The 17,035-nt window shown below is 45.6% G+C and overlaps 1 long non-coding RNA gene across 2 annotated transcripts in view; it reads right to left on the reverse strand.

Moving 5' to 3' along the window:
• Positions 1 to 14,281: 14,281 nt before the first annotated feature.
• The window catches only part of LOC137570471 (uncharacterized), a 32,908-nt gene continuing 30,154 nt past the window's right edge, over positions 14,282 to 17,035 (reverse strand). Inside the window, exons 1-3 of one of the 2 annotated variants that reach the window (XR_011031059.1) lie at positions 16,477 to 16,685; positions 16,137 to 16,193; positions 14,282 to 14,886 (exon numbers count right to left, since the gene is read on the reverse strand). This is a non-coding gene — a long non-coding RNA (uncharacterized lncRNA). Of the gene's footprint in view, positions 14,887 to 16,136; positions 16,194 to 16,476; positions 16,686 to 17,035 lie in introns of those variants that run through there. The other variant, XR_011031060.1, reaches the window with a different exon arrangement.

Below are 17,035 nucleotides of genomic sequence, written 5' to 3' on the forward strand. Positions count from 1 at the left end.
CAAGAAATCAAGTTAGTGCACTTAATGGGGATCTCCAGCCTAAATGTAAAATGTAGCAGCTGTCCTGTAAAAGAAAGCTATAGTTACCTTCCCTGCCTTGTCCATCAAATCCATCCTGAAGGCCCTGAATCACCCGACTTCTGGGCATGGCCCCTCCTTCCTGAACAAAAAGGTCTTCTTCTTCTTGTTCTTCGTCTTCTTCTTCTTCACACATTGTTTTGCCAATTAGACAGCATGTTTCAGTTTTATGTATTTTTTTCTCAACGTATCCCTTCCTTTGTATTTGTATTAGTATCCTGTTGCTGAGCTACAAATGAGCTACAAATTGATCTCCAAAAGAGTACATACCACTCTTTTTTTTAATAAACAAAATTGCTCTTTGAGCCCCACTGGATGTGTTTGTTGCTGACATTTCTAGGTAGTTAGTTTGATTCTATGCTCTGTCCTCTTTACACAGTCACGTTGGTGGAGAGCACAGGATAAACAACACCTTGAGCTCCCTGGCTCAGTGAGGCATCAGCAGGATAGTAAATTAAAGTGAACTGAGCACCTTCTATGGCAAAATATTTAAATGGAACCTCCCCCAGAGGGACATTCATAAATGATGTTTGCTTTGTGGTGGGCAGCGAGCATTTACTTAACTATGTGGGTTACTCTGTAGCCGCCATATATAAGAGTGCACCCATCTGCCAACTGTCAATGCTGCAGACCCAGACACTGGAAGTGGCCACGAGAGCATGCTTGGTTATGTTATACACCACAAGTGGATCTCCGGCATTGCGGCATTGACAGCTGTAAGATGGATGCCCTTGTATGCACGGAGGCTACAGAGAAGCTCACATAGGTAAGTAAATGCCCACTACTCCCCACAAAGCACATATCCTTTATGAACGTCCCTTAGGGGTAGGTTCCATTTAAATATTTTGACAAAGGGGGTGCTCAGTTCACTTTGAATTGTAAAATTAATATACAGCCCTGAAAAAGAGGAGAGAAGCAAAAGCCTAAAGCTGGTGGATTTCTGGCTTCTTTTTCTTCTAGTCAGAGATCCCCTTCATTTGTTTCATACAGTAGATATGAAGATTGATGCACTTAACTGGCTCAAATTAATTAAAACGCAAAGTCAGGCCAAGGGTTTTGTGTGAAACTAATTCCAGTTTCCATTTTTAACATCATGTATAATGTATATAGTTACCTGCCTATATATGGTGCCACTTACGGCTCTCGAAAATCCCATGTCCTTCTGGAGCATCAGATTAGTCGCACATGTTGTCATATTGAGGATGCCGCTTCAAACGCTGCGATTTTCCTATGCGTGCTTCTCCCCTGGAGCCTGTGCCCTGGAGTGCTTATGTGAAGACCATTTTCCTCTTACTCTATCCTGGCTTTGTAAAGTTTTACAGCCCAGACTGAAAAAAAAAGGATTTGAGACACACTTTTCTTTCAGAAGGTGAAAGTCAAGTAGAAGTGTAATGAAAACTTGACGCGGATGTCATTTTTTTTTAATATCTTTCCCTTTGTGTGGTAGAAATTGGTTTAACTGTAGCTGAGCAGACTGACAAAAAGCACAGAAAGGAATTCATTGTGTGAACGAGGAACGTGCCGCCTTTAATCTCGCAGAAATGAAAATCAAAGCTGCGTTTTACATGCATGTACGATGGCTCAAAGGGCTGGTCGACCCAGTTACCGGGCACAAGGGGTTAATTTTTTTTTTTTTTTTTTTTTTTTTTTTTGTAACAATGCACACAATATGAAATGAAAGTCTGAACTTCTGCAGGGTTTGTATTAAATGGAGAATAAAAATGGGGATGTTGGACCCTTCAGCAGCTGAAAGGCATGGTTGTTAAAATGTGGCAAGTTTGATCAAAGGACTGACTTAAATAAGACATTTATTGAGTGTGTGAACTGGGACAAAGAGTTTGGGGTCAAATTGATTAACGTTGGAGCACAAATGTGACTGCTGTTCATTAATAACCAATAAAATTGTGTGTGTGTCAGTGTGGGGCCGAGCTTTTTTTGGGTATAAAATATCAGACTTAACCACTTGCCGACCGCACGCTTATACCGTGCGTCGGCAAAGTGGCAGCTGCAGGACCAGCGACGCAGTACTGCGTCACCAGCTGCAGGCTGATTAATCAGGAAGCAGCCGCTCGCGCGAGCGGCTGCTTCCTGTCAAATCACGGCGGGGGGCTCCGTGAATAGCCTGCGGGCCGCCGATGGCGGCTCGCAGGCTAAATGTAAACACAAGCGGAAATAATCCGCTTTGTGTACATTGTACGGCGCTGCTGCGCAGCAGCGCCGTAAGGCAGATCGGCGATCCCCGGCCAATCAGCTGCCGGTGATCGCCGCCATGTGACAGGGGACGTCCTGTCACTGGCTTCACAGGACGGATAGCGTCCTGTGCAGCCCCGATCTCCGGGGGGGAGCAGGTAGGAGAGGGAGGGGGGAATTTCGCCACGGAGGGGGGCTTTGAGGTGCCTGCCCCCGCTAGCCACATGCAGGCAGAAGAGATCGGACCCCCCCAGCACATCATCCCCCTAGTGGGGAAAAAAGGGGGGCAATCTGATCTCTCTGCCTGTTACCTGATCTGTGCTGGGGGCTGCAGAGCCCACCCAGCACAGATCACTAAACACAGCGCTGGTCCTTAAAGGGAAGGTCCAAGCAAAAAAAAAAAAAATGAGTTTCACTTACCTGGTGCTTCTACCAGCCCCGTGTAGCCATCCTGTGCCCTCGTAGTCACTCACTGCTGCTCCAGTCCCCCGCTGGCAGCTTTCTGACCTCGGAGGTCAGGGCTACATTGCATACATTTTTACGCATTCCAGCTAGTGCAGGAACAAAAATGTACGTGTTGCACCACTAACGCGTAAAAATGTATGTGTTAATGTTCCTGCACTAGCGGGAATGTGTAAAAATGTACGCAATTCGGCCCTGACCTCCGAGGTCAGAAAGCTGCCAGCGGGGGACTGGAGCAGCAGTGAGTGACTACGAGGGCACAGGATGGCTGCATGGGGCTGGTAGAAGCCCCAGGTAAGTAAAACTCATTTTTTTTTTTGCTTGGACCTTCCCTTTAAGGGGGGGTAAAGGGTGGGTCATCAAGTGGTTAAAGGGTCATGAAAATTTGTAATAACTTTATTGCTGCTTATCACACCTAAATGATCTATATTTTGTTTTCTTCTTTTAGCCACAAACTATGCTTTTTGGGAGTGATATTTCTTGAGGCACCCAAGAAAGTGGCAGGTGTTAGGGGTGCCCAAGCATAATAGTGTTAGTGGAGCAGTGGAACTCTGCACCTGAAAGAAAATAGTGGGTGTACAAAAAAATAGCTGTGGTGGAGTTCCACAACTACCATGTTTCCCTGAAAACAAGACAGGGTCTTATATTAATTTTACTCCAAAAGATGTGCTAGGGATTTTTTTCAGAGGATGTCTTACATTTCTATGAGGTGGATGTCCCAACTGCTGTACCACTCATGCACCTGCCCTGTCATCCCTGCACACAGGTGATAACCTTACTGTGTGCTGGGATGACAAAACCGGTGCCCGATCAGCACTGCACTGCTGCACCACTAGGGATTTCTTTTCTGGTGTAGGGCTTATATTTGAAGATTGCTCGAAATTGCAACTAGGGCTTATTTTCAGGGTAGGGCTTATTCTTGGAAAAAAAACATTATATGTAGAGGAACTCTGCACCTGAAAAAATAGCAGCCACCTGAACAAAATAGAGTTGATGAAGTTCCATTGCTGTGTAAAGGCATTCTGCTGGGATAGCACCAGATGTGTGGTTTGAGCGTATATAGGCCACGTGTTGGGTGCAAGAATGTACTGGAGTTTGACTACACTGTAGCTGAGCCCTGGGCTTTTTTTATTAGTACTTACTGTATACGCATTCCAAATGACCATGTGCGCACCGCCTCACCGCACAGAAGCATGTATCTGCATGGATACTCATATGTGGCAGCCACTGAGACCGAACACACAAGTAACACCTGTTTAATTGATTTCAAAAAGGAGAGTTCATACTGAGTCAGTAGAAGCACAGAACTGAATAAGTGTTATGCTAGGTAATGCAATTGACAGATTTACTATCAGATTGATCATTTCCAACATGTCTGATCTGATTTCCGATCGATTTTCTGACCAATTTTTGACCAGTTTCCATTCACTTCTATGTAAAATCAATTGGAAAATCAATCGGAAATCAGATCGGACATGTTGGAAATAATCAATCTGATAGTGCATCTGTCGGAAAATTGCATCGAATGTACCTAGCATTAAACTTTTCTGAATGAACCCTGATTGGATGATGTCTATTGCAGTCACTCTTCCCACTACATTTGACTTATTCGCTGAGTTAAGCCCCCTATACAGGAGACAGGGACACTTTACTGGGAATTTTCAAAGGATAAATATGAAACATTGTTTTTTTTTGCTGAAAAGGATTTCATTTGTTTCACTCATCAGAAGACACCATGAATGTAAATTTGGTTTTATAAAAAGGGTTGAGTTTCTTCACAAATTAAAATAAAGTGTGTTATGTGCTTATCTTACATATACAGAGCTTAGGTAATTTTTTGAATTCTATTGTTCAATTTATCATAATGTAATAAATAGCATTTTCATTCAGTTTTTTTTATAAAAGGAAGGAGGAAAACCCAAATGAATAGCTTATTTAAAATATTGGTAAAATATGCCTTTTTTACAAGTCCATTATTAAAAATTGTCATTATTTGTTGGTATAACAAAACAAGGAAGAAAAAGCTAAAGCTTGAAAACATTTAATTACATTTTCAAGAATGCTGAAAATGCAGTATTGTGATATTTCTGGTTCAGTTAATGTAATATTCCAATTCCCAACCACCTCTCATTCCGATAAACCTCAATGCTTTCTATCCAATTCTATGGAAAGGCATGCTTGTTATAGACAAATGAAATCACTTCACACTGAAGGTATAGAGTCTCGGCTGGAAGATAATCACCTGGTTCTGGGTATTAATGGACTCCAGCTTTCTCATTTAACCCCTTTGTTAGTAGGTGGTTCAACAACTAGATTGCTCTGAAAAGCCCAAAGCTGTCTTACTCCGATTGATGGACAAGGAAGGACTAGAGGAACCTCTTCTGAATGAAATACTTTAACTGTCCTGCTCTGGAAGCATTGCTTGATCTTTAAATACTTCTAAAGATGTAACTGATGTTAATCTTGTGCAGCTGATGGCTAGGGAAATGTCAATGGTGTATATTGAACTCAGTTTGCTTAGGTCTTCTACCTCTGAAGATAGAATATAGTGGAAAACAAAGGTGGGCTTTTCGATTTATGATGTGATTCGAAACCTGTAATATTTAATGCATTACAATTTCATGAAAACCAGCAATTTAAAGTGTACTCGAGCCAAAGGTCAGGTACAAAATCACATACTTACCTAAGGAGAGGGAAGCCTCTGGATCCCAATCAGGCTTTCCACAGCATTCCTCCAGTCCTCTGTTGCCATTTATGGACCATCCAAAGATTACAGACAAGAGATTGCAGTAATCTGATTGGGGCTGCACCCCTCTTCAAGGACAAGAGCGGCTGTACTATGTCTGTGTAAGTATGGCCGTGCATTCACAATAAGCTGGAGCTGCTTGTGCCAGACAAGGAGAACAGCCCCAATCAGCTGGAAGGTTTGTGAATCGTGAGCAGCAACAGGGGACCAGAGGATACTGTGGGAAGCTTTATTAGGATCCAGAGGCCTCCCTCTCCTTAAAGGAATACTGTAGGGGGTCAAGGGAAAATGAGTTGAACTTACCTGGGGCTTCTAATGATGCTCCGGCCCCGCCTCTGGTTCACTTCTGGAATTTCAGACTTTAAAGTCTGAAAACCACTGCGCCTGCGTTGTCGTGTCCTCGCTTCTGCTGATTTCACCAGGAGCGTACTGCGCAGGCCCAGTATGGTCTGCGCCTGCGCAGTACGCTCCTGGTGACATCAGCGGGAGCAAGACCACCGCAACGCAGGTGCAGTGGTTTTCAGACTTTAAAGTCTGAAATTCCAGAAGTGAACCGGAGGCGGGGTCGGAGCATTGGTGAGTGGCTGTGCGGGAACAGGATGTCTGCGGGGAACCACTAGAAGCCCCGGGCAAGTTCAACTCACCGACCCCCCTACAGTATTCCTTTAACCACTTGAGGACCCACCCTTTACCCCCCCTTAAGGACCAGCGCTGTTTTAGCTGATCTGTGCTGGGTGGGCTCTGCAGCCCCCAGCACAGATCAGCGTGCAGGCAGAGCGACCAGATCGCCCCCCCTTTTTTCCCCACTAGGGGGATGATGTGCTGGGGGGGTCTGATCGCTCCTGCCTGCCGGGTGTTGCGTGCGGGGGCACCTCAAAGCCCCCCTCCGCGGCGAAATCCTCCCCCTCCCTCTCCTACCTGGCCCCCCCTGGAGATCCGGGCTGCACAGGACGCTATCCGCCCTGTGCAGCCAGTGACAGGCTGTCTTCTGTCACATGGCGGCGATCCCCGGCCGCTGATTGGCCGGGGATCGCCGATCTGCCTTACGGCGCTGCTGCGCAGCAGCGCCGTACAATGTAAACAAAGCGGATTATTTCCGCTTGTGTTTACATTTAGCCTGCGAGCCACCATCGGCGGCCCGCAGGCTATTCACGGAGCCCCCCGCCGTGAATTGACAGGAAGCAGCCGCTCGCACGAGCGGCTGCTTCCTGATTAATCAGCCTGCAGCTGGTGACGCAATACTGCGTCGCTGGTCCTGCAGCTGCCACTTTGCCGACGCACGGTATAAGCGTGCGGTCGGCAAGTGGTTAAGTAAATACTGTATGAGTTTCTTCAACAGTTTTTTTTTTAAATATCAGGAGTAAGGATTAGCTGATAAGTACAATATTGAGTTTTGCCTGCAGTGAAACTGAACCTGCAAGTTAGGGGGCATGGGCCATTGCAGAGAGTGTTTACTCACTTATGTTGAAGCCTCTCACCGATGAGGTGCATGCTTCTTTTCAACTTCCCTACTTCTTGTGTGAAAACGTGGAAAAGCCGCCGCGAATGCTCAGGATAAGGCGGCTGATTCCGCGTTTAACATGGCGGATTCCGCGTCTGACGCGGCGGTTTACACGCATAGGCCTACTTCTGTCCGCATGGCGGAACGCAGAGAAACCGCCGCGTGCTCGGATAGCGGTGCGGCTGGTTCCGCGTCCAGCACAGCGGATACATTGCAAAACAGATCTGGTGTGGCTGGGACTGATAGTCCACACAGGTTCAGAAGGACGCACGTGCGCGTTCAGAGGCAGAGCTTTTATGACAGCCAGAAAGGTGTCAGCTGACCAAGCCGGTCAGCTGACAATTTTACCACTTCCCATTGGTCCAGCACTTAGGGGAGGCGCTGGAGAGCGCTAGGGTATATATATTGGATGCTGGTCATTTCTCTGGTGTCTGCCGTTGCGATCACTACGTGGTAGCACTCAGACCTTTTTGCTAATCTGTGTTGTTATTCTTTGTTATACTTCAGACTAGTTCCAGGGTGTTGATGATCAAGGAACTCACACCCAAGACTAGGGAACTGTATTATCATTCTGTTATACTTCAGACTAGTTCCAGGGTGTTGACGATCAAGGAACTCACACCCAAGACTAGGGAACTGTGTTACTATCCTGTTATATATCAGACTAGTTCCAGGCTGTTGATGATCACGGAGCTCACACCTAAATAATAGGCATTGTTTATATCTGTTATGACTACCTGCTTTCCTGACCACTCTCTTGATCTCTGAATTGGTACTTCGCTATTTTTGATACTCTGTTGCCAAACTCTGCTTGTCCTTGGATTCCGTTTCTGTCTCCTGTCTTTGTACCTGATCTGTCTGTCTGTTGCCGACTTGGCCTGTCCGACCTCGATAACTCTCTCTCCTGTTGGGAGATAGTTCACAGACCTGTCAGTGACACTTCACCTCGGGTGTCACTCACTCTCTGGTCCTTCTCACTCTCTGCCTGGCTCCGCCCCTTGGGGAGCCTAAGGCCATAGGAAGGAAGCTGTTCTCTAGGCAGTACCTCCTACTCCTACTGCCTTGCACCCCCTGTACGGGTGCTTTACTCAAAGTATTACTGTTGCACCAAACACTCACTCAGGTGTCCAGAGGTTAGAGATATATCTGATTATCGGTGATACTGCAGATCATCTATAATCGGGTATATATCTGTATTCTCGGTGATACTGCAGATCACCGGTAATCAAATTCTCTCTGTGTTACACCGATCGTTACAGAACGGCAGACCAAACACAAATGGACGCTCTCACCAGCCATCTGGGCACACTTACCACTTCGGTGGAAAACATCAACCAAGTGCTGGGTAGCCACCAGACGCTAATAAATGCCCTGTCTGGATCTGTACAAACCCTTCAGATGGCTGTGGATGAGGTGCGATCCCTTCCTAGCACAGACATACGTATGCCTGTACCTGAAAAATTTTCTGGCCACAGATCTGATTTCCGAAATTTTAGGAGTAGAGTGTTATCATACTTTGAGTTGAGACCTAGATCTTCAGGAACCATGAACCAAAGGGTCACATTTATTAAGACTTTGTTATCAGGCGATTCCCAGACTTGGGCGTACAGTTTACCCACTGGAGACTTAGCCCTGACCTCTGTAGAGGAATTTTTTAAAGCCATGGCAATAATTTACGACGACCCAGACATTGCCTCGACTTCGTAGCGGAAGCTCAAATTATTACATCAAGGCAAGAGTCCGGTCGAGGAGTATGCTGCTGAATTCAGAAGGTGGTCAGTGTCAGCCAGGTGGGACACTTTCGCTCTTTTAGATTGTTTTCTATCAGGGTTATCAGAATGTTAAGTCAGCCTGAACCTAAGACCATTGATGAGGCCATTTCATCGGCCATCAGGATCGACCGTAGGCTACACTATCAAAGACAGACCCGGGGTAGAAGCCATGTAAGAATGGGGTCCTACGCAGCACCTCCGGTGACTCCACCTCCTCCCGTTTCACCTCCACCTGAGCCAATACAGATTGGTCGGTCAAAATTGTCGCAAGTGGAGGGGAAACGCAGGATTTCCGAGCAGTTTTGTCTTTATTGTGCAGAGGGGGGACATAGAGTTCAGAATTGCCCTAAGTAGTCGGGAAACGCTAGTGCCTAGGAGTAGTTGGGGGTAATACCCTAGGCGTACAACTTTTACCCCTAGATGATAAAAGGTTGCTTCTTCCTTGTACGATTACTTGGAAAGATAAATCTGAAGTCACTGAGGCCTTCTTTGATTCAGGCTCAGCGGCTAATTTTAAGGATTACGAATTTGCTAAGAAATTGGGTATCCCTCTCACCCCGGTGACACCATCTATCCAAGTTACGGCGGTGGATGATTCACCTCTGCAACGTAACTGTCCTCTGTCTCAGACACCAGAGGTGGGAGTCTCTACAGGGGTGTTGCATAGGGAGAATTTGCATTTTTTTGTGTTACACATGACCACCTCCACTATCATCCTTGGTATGCCCTGGTTACACCTTCACTCCCCTCGGATCAATTGGGCCACTGATCAGCTAACGACCTGGTCAGCCCATTGCTTTCAGCATTGTTTAGTGAAGGTGACCTTGGGTCAGACCAGAATTCATGTGGAGGGGGTACCTGAACAGTATTCTGAATTTTCAGATGTGTTTTGTCCCAAAGCTGCAGATAAACTACCTCCACATCGCCCTTTCGATTGCCCCATCGACCTCCGATCTGGTTGTATGCCCCCTAGAGGCCATCTCTACAATTTGTCTGGGCTGGAAAAAGTGGCCATGCAAGAGTACATCCGTGAAAACTTAACTAAGGGTTTAATTCGCCCTTCCCGGTCGCCTGCCGGAGCAGGTTTATTTTTTGTTAAGAAAAGAGACGGAGGCCTTCGGCCATGCATTGATTACCGGGGCCTGAATAAGATCACAGTAAAAAATCGCTATCCGTTGCCTTTGATAGACGATTTATTTACTCAGGTCACCAGTGCTAAGATTTTTTCGAAACTGGATTTGCGGGGTGCATACAACCTGGTGTGGATCAGAAAGGGCGATGAGTGGAAGACGGCCTTTAACACACCCGATGGGCATTACGAGTATCTGGTGACGCCCTTCGGGTTGTGTAACACTCCCGCCGTCTTTCAGGAACTCATTAATGAGGTATTCAGGGAGGTTTTGGGTAAATTTGTCCTGGTATATCTAGATGATATACTGATCTTTTCAGATAACCTCTCTGAGCACAGGGCTCATGTCAAATGGGTGTTGCATAAGTTAAGACAGAACATGCTTTACGCTAAATTGGAGAAATGCATTTTTGAGGTAACATCTGTCACCTTTCTGGGATACATAATTTCCACCTCGGGCCTGTCTATGGATCCTGCCAAAGTCTCTGCTGTCCTGAAGTGGCCACAGACAGTGGGACTGAAATCCCTCCAGAGATTTTTGGGGTTTGCTAATTACTATAGAAGGTTCATAAAGGGGTACTCCACAGTCATAGCACCCCTCACCAGTCTCACAAAGAAAGGGGCAGATACCAACCACTGGTCCCCCGAGGCCCTGGCTGCTTTCTCCACCTTGAAAGAATTATTTTGCTCTGCACCCATTTTGAGACATGTCGACACCTCCTATCCCTTTATTGTGGAGGTGGACGCCTCGGAGGTTGGGGTGGGGGCTGTGCTGTCTCAGCGTTCTGGGTTGCAGGGAAGATTACACCCATGTGTCTATTCCTCTCGTAGGTTTTCACCAGCAGAGAAAAACTACGATATAGGCAACAGAGAGCTCCTAGCCATTAAATTGGCCTTCGAAGAAATGGCGCCACTGGCTAGAAGGAGCAGAACATATGATTACCGTTTGCACTGATCACAAAAATTTGGAGTACATTGAGGGGGCTAAGAGATTGAGTCCCCGTCAGGCTCGGTGGTCACTGTTTTTCTCGAGATTCAGATTTGTAATTGCGTACACTCCGGGTAGTAAAAACATTAAAGCGGATGCTTTGTCCAAATGCTTTGAGACAGAGACAGCACAGCCCTCAGACCCAGAGACTATTATCCTACAGAGAGTAGTGTTGGCAGCCACAGAGACCTGGAGAAACTGGATGGAGAGTTTAAGTCCCTTCCAGCAGGATGTCCCTGAAGGAAAGCCTGAAGGGGTGATGTTTGTACCACTGCCATTTCATCTCCAGATATTGCAGTTGTTCCACTCCCACAAGAATGCTGGACATCCTGGGGCCACAAGAACACTGGACCTCATTGCCAGGTGTGCTTGGTGGCCTTCATTAACAACTGACTGCAAGGAGTATGTTAGAGAGTGTGCAGTATGTGCGAGAAGCAAACCCTCCTGTCTGGCACCTGTGGGAACGTTGCAGCCTTTGCCCACCCCGAGTGAACCGTGGATCCATTTGTCCATGGATTTTGTGGGTGAGCTTCCGAAGTCTGAGGGCATGTCGGTCATTTGGGTGGTAGTCGACCGTTTCAGTAAAATGGCCCATTTTGTGCCCCTGAAAGGACTCCCCTCGGCCCAGGCGTTGGCCAATCTTTTCATCATCCACATTTTCCGGCTACATGGCAAAACATTGTGTCAGATCGGGGAGTCCAATTTATTTCCAAATTTTGGAGGGCATTTTGTCATCAAATGGGCATGGAACTGTCGTTTTCGTCAGGCTACCACCCACAAACCAATGGCCAGACTGAGAGAATTAATCAGTCATTGGAACAATTTCTAAGGTGTTATGTTACGGATGCACAAAATGATTGGGTCAAATTCTTGCCGTTCGCAGAATTTGCGCACAATAATTTGAAAAGCTCTTCCTCTGGATTTTCTCCGTTTCAGGTGGTAACTGGAAAGTTGCCTAAGTTCTCCCCACTCCCAGTAGCTTCCAACCCGTTTCCAGCTTTGGAGGCATGGCAAAAGTCGTTTAAAAACATTTGGGGGATCGTGAAAAGTAATTTGGAGAAGGCTTTTCAAAGTCAGAAAGATCAAGCTGACAAGAGACGCTCTTTAGAGTTGACGTTCCGGCCAGGAGACTTGGTCTGGGTGTCCACGCGTCATTTGACCCTGAAACAGCCCTCGCCCAAGTTATGACCCAGATCTGTGTGCCCTTTTCCAGTAACCAGGAAGATTAACAATGTTACTTATGCCATTGATCTTCCTGTAAGCATGTGTGGTGTAAGATCTTTTCATGTGTCCCTGCTTAAACCAGCAGTGCATGTAGGTTCCACTCCTCCTCCTCCTGTGATGGTAGATGACCAACCTGAGTACGAAGTAGAAAATATTTTAGATTCACGTGTTGTACAGAACTCAGTGCAGTATCTGGTGCACTGGAAAGGGTATGGTATTGAGAAGAGAACGTGGGTATCTGAGTGTCGCATGCATGCGGATAAATTAAAGAGGGAGTTCCACGCCTTATATTCTGAGAAACCGGGTAGGAGCTGTCTGGAGTCCACTCCTCAGGGGGGGCGGGGGTTACTGTGAGAAAACGCGGAAAAGCCGGCACGAGTGCTCAGGATAAGGCGGCTGATTCCGCGTTCAACATGGCGGATTCCGCGTCTGATGCGGCGGTTTACACGCATAGGCCTACTTCTGTCCGCATGGCGGAACGCGAGAAACTGCCGCGTGCTCGGATAGCGGTGCGGCTGGTTCCGCGTCCAGCACAGCGGATACATTGCAAAACAGATCTGGTGTGGCTAGGACTGATAGTCCACACAGGTTCAGAAGGACGCGCACGCGCGTTCAGAGGCAGAGCTTTTATGACAGCCAGAAAGGTGTCAGCTGACCAAGCCGGTCAGCTGACAATTTTACCACTTCCCATTGGTCCAGCACTTAGGGGAGGCGCTGGAGAGCGCTAGGGTATATATATTGGATGCTGGTCATTTCTCTGGTGTCTGCCGTTGCGATCACTACGTGGTAGCACTCAGACCTTTTTGCTAATCTGTGTTGTTATTCTCTGTTATACTTCAGACTAGTTCCAGGGTGTTGATGATCAAGGAACTCACACCCAAGACTAGGGAACTGTATTATCATTCTGTTATACTTCAGACTAGTTCCAGGGTGTTGATGATCAAGGAATTCACACCCAAGACTAGGGAACTGTATTATCATTCTGTTATATTTCAGACTAGTTCCAGGGTGTTGACGATCAAGGAACTCACACCCAAGACTAGGGAACTGTGTTACTATCCTGTTATATATCAGACTAGTTCCAGGGTGTTGATGATCACGGAGCTCACACCTAAAGAATAGGCATTGTTTATATCTGTTATGACTACCTGCTTTCCTGACCACTCTCTTGATCTCTGAATTGGTACTTCGCTATTTCTGATACTCTGTTGCCAAACTCTGCTTGTCCTTGGATTCCGTTTCTGTCTCCTGTCTTTGTACCTGATCTGTCTGTCTGTTGCCGACTTGGCCTGTCCGACCTCCCCTGTTGGGAGATAGTTCACAGACCTGTCAGTGACACTTCACCTCGGGTGTCACTCACTCTCTGGTCCTTCCCACTCTCTGCCTGGCTCCGCCCCTTGGGGAGCCTCAGGCCATAGGAAGGAAGCTGTTCTCTAGGCCGTACCTCCTACTGCCTTGCACCCCCTGTACGGGTGCTTTACTCAAAGTATTACTGTTGCACCAAACACTCACTCAGGTGTCCAGAGGTTAGAGATATATCTGATTATCGGTGATACTGCAGATCATCTATAATCGGGTATATATCTGTATTCTCGGTGATACTGCAGATCACCGGTAATCAGATTCTCTCTGTGTTACACCGATCGTTACACTTCTGTTTTCACAGGCAAACTTTTGCCTGTGAAAGCAGAAGTGTTGGGAAGAAGATGGAGAGTAGCATGCAGCGCATTTAAAAGAGGTGGCAACATATATCAGTTAACGCTCTCTGCTGTGGCCCACGCCACCACCACCTGGAATTGAGATTCTTTACGCATCCTGGCTCATCATTAATCATAAGAAACAGTTCTGATCTGATTCTTTTTAATGAAGTAGATGCTGAGATTGGAATGGTTGCACCAAACCTCTCCTTCTAACTAACCCCCGAGCAGCTGAATACTGTTTATAAACTCAAAGAGATACACAAAGTCTCTGATTGTCTATGCTTTAATGTTAATGAAGGCACTTACTGACCAGAGCTAAACTGTAAGTTCTGGGCAATAGGCGACCTTTTTTACATCCAAGCCTGTCAATCAGAGGCATTAGGTCCTTCTGAGAGCCGTCCTTTGCACAGGGCCTTAATAGACAATCAGAACTGTCCAGAAGGGAGAAACGAAATGTGCTGCAATCATTCTAAGTACAGAAATCCCATTTATTTTAGCATAATATATCACTAAAGGTTCTCAGAAATCCCATTCACTATAGGATATAAATCTTAGGTTTGTGTAGTTGTTGTAGATGTCAGATGCTGTTAGAGCAATGTTGGGTCTACAAATACGAATGGAGGATGCCAAACACTAGGACAGCAGTGATGGTAATGTCCATAGAGGGCTTTCATGAGTTATGCAACCTCTTTTGTGGTGATCCTATAAAGGACATTTTTTTCAACATGTGAAAAATGTAATTTTGTTTTCAAAATTCATGGGGCTCGAGAAAAGTATACATTCTTCTATCCTCATTGTCTCAGGTTTCTTTTAAAGAGGATTGAATTTCATCCCGACCAGTAGCCGAGACCTCCTTTCCCATGAGAAATCTTTATCTTTTCTCAAATTGATTATCAGGTACATCTGTGTGGCTAATATGGTGGTGAAACCGCTCCCATCATGGCCCTGACAGTTTTCTATCTGTGAACCTTAGTGCCTTATGAAGAGTAAGAGCTGCTTCAAACTGCCAAGCAAGCAATATCTCCCTCTGTGCATAAAACTCTCAGAAAACGAATATTCTGTAGAGATCACCTGGCAGGACTGAAGATGTTGCCACCTGTAATACATTTCAGAATGTAAATCAAGGAAATGAAAGCTTTTACAATGGGTAAACATTGACTATAAATGAATATTTAAAAAAATAAACAATTGTATGTATTATTTTATTTTCCATACAGTTCCTCTTTAAACATGTCTGTGTTGGTCCATGACTGCCAGCTCCAGGAAAATGGTCCTGCAGCAAACCTAGTGTGTCTGGGCCCTTAGTGATTCTGTAAAGCTGCCTGGATTTATAAAAACCAAACAGTAAGGCTGCTTACACACAGGGACGTTACAGGCGCATGTTAGTGCGCCTGTAACGCTCCCCCAACGCACAGCAATGTAACACAAGTGGGCTGTTCACACAGCCCACGTTGCGTTACATGTAACGCTACACGTTGTCCGGAACGTGCAGCATGCTACGGCGTTAGAGCGGCTATAGCCGCATTAGACTGTTTGCACATGCTCAGTGGGGGGCAAAGAGGAGGCGGGGAGAGCCAGCTACAGTAGCCGCGCACATGGCTACTTAATATTCACTGCACTGGCGGCAGCTGATTGGCCGGCGGGACCACGTGATGCGGAGTGTCTCGCTCCGCATCACGTGGTCCCGCCGGCCAATCAGCGCCACTCTGGGAGACCTTATATGGATAGAGCCGTCTAACGCGGCTCACTCTACCGTCCTTTCTTGCAGCACCATACGTTGTGTTAGGTGCACGTTATGCGACCTTAACGTGGCACCTAACGCAACGTCTTGGTGTGCAAGTAGCCTGAATGGACAATATTAAACCATAGCTGAGACATTAGTAACCTGGTTACAGTACGCCTACAGTCTTTGCAAACACCTACAATAAGAACTTTTTAATAAGTCCAGGATGTCCGAAAAATTAAATGTTTTATTTTTAAAAAGTTAAGTTCTCACAATGGGCTATTATATGACTGCAATCTCAGAATCGTTATCTTTCAAAAGCTCTCTCTAGGGGTTCCACCTTATAGCAGGCAGTTTTTAATACATACAGATCAGGTTTGCTGGATCACCTTTTTTCCCCCCAGTGGCTCCAGCTGAACAGCAGTGAGGATAAAAATCTAAATTTTTAATTTTCTTGAATATCTGCATGGAGATTTAAGGATTTAAGTGTCTGCAGAGGGTCACTCAATTCAGAATTGCAGGCAGATGCTTTTAATAATTTGTATGAGTCTCAACAGACTGGACAAAACTGCATGCATATCTTAAAGGAAGTAAAGTAATAATAATTAAAAAAAAAGAATTACCATCTATCCACTGGTTCATTTCTTAGCCAGATTTTTTAATTGATCCCATCCTTATCACTAAACAATAAAAGAAGACAAAGTTAGAAGCTACAAATGGTATTTTACAAGGCTGAGGTACAAGACTTTGAATATGCAAATACAAAGAAACGTTTCTCTATAGCCCACAGGACAGGACCTCTGAGTTCAGTTGTTGAAAACATAATACAGAAATACTTAAAGGGGCACTACAGCGAAAAACTGTAAAATTTAAAATATGTGCAAGCATATACAAATAAGAAGTACATTTTTCCAGAGTAAAATGAGCCATAAATTACTTTTCTCCTATAATGCTGTTACTTACAGTAGGCAGTAGAAATCTGACAGAAGTGACAGGTTTTGGACTAGTACATCTTTTCATAGGGGATTCTCAGCAAAGCTTTTATTCTTTATAAAGATATTCCCTAAAAAGGATTTATACAAAGATGCTGGCCAGCTTCCCTGCTCGCTACACAGTTTTTTGGCAGTTGGACAGAGCAACTGCCATTCACCAAGTGCTTTTGAAAATAAATATATCCCTGAGAATCCCCTATAAAGAGATGGACTAGTCCAAAACCTGTCAGTCCTGTCAGATTTCTACTACCTACTGTAAGTGACAGCAACATAGGAGAAAAGTAATGTATGGCTCATTTTACTCTGGAAAAAAATGTACTGTACTTCTTTTCTGTATTATGTTTGCACATATTTTAAATTTTACAGTTTTCGCTGTAGTGCCCATTTAAACTCTATTTTTATGTTACTATCTAGAGGCTTCCCACTACCGAGGTGAGTACTGTATCTAACTTTTTTAACGGAAACCCGAGGAGACAGGGATACGGAGGCTGCCATATTTATTTCCATATAAACAATGCCAGTTGCCTGGT

This window comes from Hyperolius riggenbachi, chromosome 4 (genome assembly GCF_040937935.1).
Source record: "Hyperolius riggenbachi isolate aHypRig1 chromosome 4, aHypRig1.pri, whole genome shotgun sequence".
Taxonomy (NCBI): domain Eukaryota; kingdom Metazoa; phylum Chordata; class Amphibia; order Anura; family Hyperoliidae; genus Hyperolius; species Hyperolius riggenbachi.